At 45.9% G+C, this 6,000-nt stretch overlaps 1 protein-coding gene across 3 annotated transcripts in view; it reads right to left on the reverse strand.

Moving 5' to 3' along the window:
• Positions 1 to 5,737, reverse strand: part of RNF152 (ring finger protein 152) — a 116,193-nt gene extending 110,456 nt beyond the window's left edge. For 2 of the 3 annotated variants that reach the window (XM_043976742.1, XM_043976740.1), the window contains exon 1: positions 4,854 to 5,403. The gene's annotated coding sequence lies outside the window, so the exon portion shown is untranslated. Of the gene's footprint in view, positions 1 to 4,853; positions 5,404 to 5,632 lie in introns of those variants that run through there. The other variant, XM_043976741.1, reaches the window with a different exon arrangement.
• Positions 5,738 to 6,000: the final 263 nt, after the last annotated feature.

Genomic DNA, 6,000 nt, shown 5'->3' on the forward strand with positions numbered 1-6,000 from the left:
TTTAAATTGTTTTTTTGTTGTTGTTGTTAAACATTTCCCAATTACATTTTAGTCTGGTTAAAAGGCATTGAGGAGTTTTGCCTACATCCCACAGGCCACAACTTTGGCACCTCTGGATTAATGATTATTAGAGAACCTAATCTAAAAGATGTATTCTTTATGCTCTCGATAGAGAAGAAAAACTAGGCAATTCAAAGTATTGTACTGGCTGTTTGGGAATAAGATGTAAATCTAAGAATGAAGTGAAGGCTAGACTAGTTATTATCTGTGATAGGCATGGACAGAAATGGGGCTCCACTGTCATTTTCCAGGTTAGAGCTAGGGTTCATGGATACTGCTGCAGGATTGTTAGAGACCAAAATGTTGAAAACCCCTTGACCTAGACAAAACTGAACCTGAGGTTCCAAGTAGTTTCTAAGTCTTTCCTAATTATACTTAATCTCATGTGTTTTTTCTAAGTTTATACTTCCCCCCCTTGTAAATCACAAAATTACAAAACTGGACCAGCAAGGGATCTTAAGAGATCATTTCAACCAAAAACTTAATTTTACAGAAAAGCAAACTGAGGGCCTGAGAGGCCAAGGGACTTGTGAGAACATGACAGAGCCAAAACTGGAACCCAGGTGTTCTGGGTGGTTTGACCCAAGAGTAAGGAGTGCTCTTTTTCTCCACTCTCCTATAAAAACACAAGCCGGCTCAGATGTGATCAATGGAAACTCAAAAGCTGGAAACATCTGGCATCTCATGGTGGTATCAGTAGAGGTGATATACCCAAAGCCCTAGAGAGAGGGTTTTGTGGCTTCTAATAACAAAGATCCTCCAAGAAAGAAGACAAGTCTGAGAACTTAGCAGAAAATGCTAGCTCTTTGGTAAGGTTTGGGAATCAAATTTTAAGTTCTTTTACACTACTCATAACTTTAAGAGATGAGAGCTACAAATGTTCCTACCTACCCTCAACCCCCACATTCTGTTTGCTTTGTCAGATTATACAACAGTGCCTTTAGTTTCAAAGGTTTCCACTCCTTTAATCAAGCTCAATACTAACAGGAACAGGACAATACTATGAAGAGAAAATGGTGCCAACAAGAGAGACTGGTTCCAACAGCCCAGTAAAATGGTAAGGAATAATGTATAACGGAAGAAGGAAATCCTTGGTTTGGAACACATGAAGAATTCATGTAAACATTGATGGAGCGGTTTCTTATAGTACTTTGTATTCACTCCTTATACTCCTCTGGAGCATGTCAGGGTTGATACTAGATAATCCTTAAAGTTGCTTCTAGCTTTCAATTACATGACCCAATTCTAATTTGTGTCATCATTATTTGTACATGTCTTAGTTTTCCAATTAAACTGTAAGCCCCCAAGCAATGATTCCATAGTCATCTCTATAGCCACCATAGCAGCATCCTTGCACATGGTAGGCACTTAATAAATTGTTTGTTGACTTGAACCTAATTCAGCCCAAGGTCTCAATGAATAATTCAGGGACAAGGAAAAGAACATTTTATAACCACAGTTTTCCAACAGTGGAACAGTTACTTCTGAAAAAGAGTAAGCTCCCTGTTAAAGGAAGTATGTTCAAGTAGAGTCTGAATAACCACCTGTCAGTGACATTATAGATAGAGGTGGAAATTGGGACTAGATGCTGTCTGAGATCCCTTCCAGCATTAAGTGTCTATGAACCTGTACTGAACCATAGTCAACTACAAAAAGTAAACAAAATGACAAAGATTGAGTAATGTTCTTTTCATAAAATCTCAGACACTCATGAATACAACTGCAACACATCATCCCATTTTATTACTGCACAAAATTTAAAACCTCAAGTTGCCCTGTGCATATCCGCATATATGGACATGAACTTACACGCATAGACAGCTTTTTCCCTATGTGGGTTTTTGTTTGTGCTGAATTTTTTTTAAGTTTTTCAAAACCACACCCTCTGCTTCTATTACATTATGACCCTCCCCATTATTCTGTTCATTTCTTTTTCTTTGACACACTACACACCCTGTAATGCTGCTGACATTAGCATTACTGGTCAAAAAGATTGTTGTCCTAGAATTTTTTTACCCATCACGTAATTTCAAAACCTTGGCCTTTGTTTTAGGAGTGACCAGATAACTTATTCTTTCCCCTATTGATTTTAAACACCTTAAACAAGAGACATCCAACAATAAGATGTATTTCCCCAACAGAAGAAAGCAAATCAAACATACACTTCAAGTGAATGGCATAAGCTTTTATATGTGACTTGAACTTTATTATTCAAAGATTCAAAGACAATTAGGAACAGATATGTGTGATAATCATAGTGTAGTACCACAGATAACATGACAGGAGAATGAATGCTTTTTATTCATACCAGAAAAGAAAATTTTTAATACAATCAAAACACCAAAAGTAACCATTCAACCTCCAGTCTATTTGTATAGTTCACAGAGAACCATGTCCTCAGAAAGAACCAGTGGTCAGACTCCTAAGAAGGCTGAAGGTTACATTTTCCCCCTTTGATATCTATCAAGATAACCCACAAATCTAGTTAAATTGCAAGCAAATCACAATTATCCTTGGGAGGAGAAAGGGCTGAGGAAATCATGGCTCAAATGTATGAAGAAACAGTAACCTACAGAAAAAAAAATGTAGAATCAAAGAGTACACTGGTTCATAGCTTTATAAATGGAAACTTTATTAAAGCTTGGTTTCTTTGTTCTACTATAAGACTGCTCTCTCCTACACAACCTCAGCAACTTATTGCATACATATCTATGACATTGTGAGCAGTCACAATGAGGTAGGAGACAGACGGGGAGAATTATTTCAATAGAGAGTCCTACAACTGAATGGGGTGGGGGGGGAGGGATTAAGGGGGAAATCTAAATAAAATGACACCTTTTCTAATGTCAGCTCCAAAAGACAAAGCCAAAATTTATTACAGACTGATAGCTAAGCATATGTTGAATTCTTATCTTCTGATAAACTGTCAGTGGATAGGTTATATCAAACTGCAAAGGGGGCTAACAGAAAATCAAGCAACCCAAAAGTCCCCCAGCCTACAATTAACATTTCAAGAGATGTTGAAAGTCATTAGCAGCTCCATACTAGGACTGTTATCTCCCCACTCTCCAACACCCATACCCGCCCCCTTCACATAGGTAGAAATTATTTGATGCAGTTAGAAATATAGCCCAGATAGATCTGTGTAATTGCTGTACCCCACAAGGATCCAGAGATATCCATGTGGCTAACCAAGAGTCTTTGGGGTTACCTGAATCTGTCATTGCGTCCCTTTTACATTCGGTATTTTGCTAGGAAGAAGCTGACAAGCAGGAAGCACAATTGTGACAGAGCTTTGTTCTGCCTGCAGTGAATTACATGCAGTAAGGGTTAGAGACACTGGCAGCAGACAGAAAAAGAAATCAAAGAAAGCATCCTTTCAAACCAGTCTATAACGTTGGGTTCTGAGGGGGTATATTGGAGAGCGGTTGGGGTTTACAGTTAGGAGGGGAGACAGAGTTTGCATTTTCTAGCTGCCTCTGTTTAAAAAAAAATCACCACCACCCCATATCATCTCTGCAGCTTCCCTGGCCCCCAAATTCTCCCTTTGGTGGTAGAGACTCTTTTAAGCAAGTACGGTGCCCCCAAACAACAACAAAAGGTGGGGGGAGCAACGGTAGGGTAAGACACTACTACCCTGAGATGACTGGATACTGAAGACCTAGACCTAGCTAATCCCTTCAACATGTGAATAGACTAAATCCATGCCACCCACATAGACGCACACAAACTAGCGCTGCATTTCCAGGCACCGTTTTCTCTCTTCCTAACCCCTAAGATGGTCCTCCCCGCCTCCCCATCCCCATGCCTTCCAGCCACCTCTTCTTTATTTCTTTATTTGGTTTTTGGTTTTAATTTCCACGGCTACCAGGTTTTTGGAAACACTGTACCGCTGCCCTTAGGCAGGAAACAGGCAAAGGCTCCTTGGCGAACTGCAATGTTTTCCACAAGCCCTCGCTTGCTCTTTGTCCTGCTACTTGCCCTTTCAGAAGAAACCACCTCACCCTAGTCAAGCGGGATTGGCCACACGAAAGCTCTCAAAACATCTGTCCCTTCTGCCCCTGATCTGGAAAAAGGAGATAAGGCGAGAGCTAGACCTAGGCACACAGCTGGCTAACTTCTTCGTCTTTTTGGGGGGGGGGGGGCGGTGTTTTTGTTTGCCCTGGGGGAGAGGGGGAAAGAATTGAGGAATTGGTCAGAAGGGGGCGTTGCCTACCTCTCAGCCCACCGGCAATAGCAGCACCCCCCACCCCCACACGCGCACACATTCAGATCCTCAGTTTGACCAGAGCTCCAGGGGGCATCCGAGGACTCCAGTAACAGACACAGACATCAACACTCAGTGATTTCCGCCCCCCCCCCCAACACCTCAGTTATCATGCTAAAAATTCCAATCAGCCAACATTTATTAAAAACCCGAACTCCCAGCAGACCAGCCTATCCACTCCCCTCTGCCGTGAATGCTTCACACGGCCAGAGTGTTTCTATCCAGTCCCTTGAACCCAAGTCTTCTACCAATGGGCCAGGCAGCGCGGTACCCTGCACCCGCAATTGAAAGAAACTCATTCTGTCTCTATTTCTTTCTGTATATCTGTCTGTGTGTCTGTCTGTGTGTGTCGCCAAATAAATAAAGCACATCTGCAACAGCCAGTGAGAGCACCGCCAGCTTTTTGGACTTCTCCGGTTTGGGGAAAATCAGACACCACCCTACCTCTCCACCCACCCACCCACCCTCTACGAGTCCAGGGGGCCCGGAAAGAGAGAAGCCGGAAGACAAAACGAAACTCACTGACCTTTCTGTTTAGCCTTCTTGGGGTCTGCCCTAAACAAGCAGCGGCGGCGACAGTGACAGTAGCAGCAGCAGCATCCCTAGGTTGTCCCAATTCGTCCCGTGCCCGCCGCTCGCTCGCTGGTTTCCCTCAGTCTCAGTCTCCCTCTCCCTCGCTCCCTAACACGCACACACACACACACGCACGCGCACACACACAGACACACACGCGCGAGCGCGCCAAGAAAACACTGGGACTCCCCACGAACTGGCTCCCGCCGCTGAGCAGAGGAGATCGGAGGGGCCGGTCGGGCAGCGCCCGCGGGGAGGCTGAAGAAGCGGCGGGCTCAGTACGAGCCGCCGCTCGTCTGCCCGGCAGGGGTCCGCTCCTGCAGCCCGACGCCTCCCGGGTCCTCCCGGCAATGCCCTTCGACCCCCCACTGCCTGCCCGGCCCCTAAGAACGCCGCCGCTCCTCTCTGTTTCGGTGTCTGCACAAATTGGGGCTGGATCTTTTTGTGGCACACCAGAGCGCGCGCACACGCACACACTCACACACAGACACACAGACACACACCAAGAGCAGACAGCGGTTGCGGGAGCTCTCCTCCTCCCCGGGCACCGCCCCCCACCCTGGGCTCCGCCTCCCTCCCACTTCTTACCACCCCCCCTGCCCTGCAATGTCTGTGGGTCAGTCTGACTGTCCAACTGTCCAGGGAACAGAACCCTCCAGGCAGTAGAGAAGTCTGACTGCTGTTAATTCCCACCCTCCAGTTCGGTCGTCCCTTTCCCCACAGTGGCCCAACCTCATCCCCAGCGCTGGGGTTTTTCCCTCCACCGCCTTCGAACAGGAACCCCAGCTGGAGCCGGACCCAGGAGGGAGTCAGGTGTGAAGAGCAGAAAGCCAGAACTGCTCCGCGGAGAAGAGGGCGGAGTCCGGGGATTTGAAGTGGAGGGGGCGGAGCCTCGCAAGAGGCCAGAGACTTGGGTGGGGGGTGGGGTGGAGAGAGAGGAGGAGGAGCTTGGCTTATCACGTTCTCAGAAACTGGCCTGGAGCCACTCCAGGTCCGCTCCGTTTTGGCCGACCCCAAAATTTCTCACAGTAGGATTAGGACTGGGGCCCTTTGTGGAGCGACTAATGCAACAGAGAGATGCTGGAGGGAAGAAAAAAAAA

This window comes from Dromiciops gliroides, chromosome 1 (assembly GCF_019393635.1).
Source record: "Dromiciops gliroides isolate mDroGli1 chromosome 1, mDroGli1.pri, whole genome shotgun sequence".
Taxonomy (NCBI): Eukaryota; Metazoa; Chordata; class Mammalia; order Microbiotheria; family Microbiotheriidae; genus Dromiciops; species Dromiciops gliroides.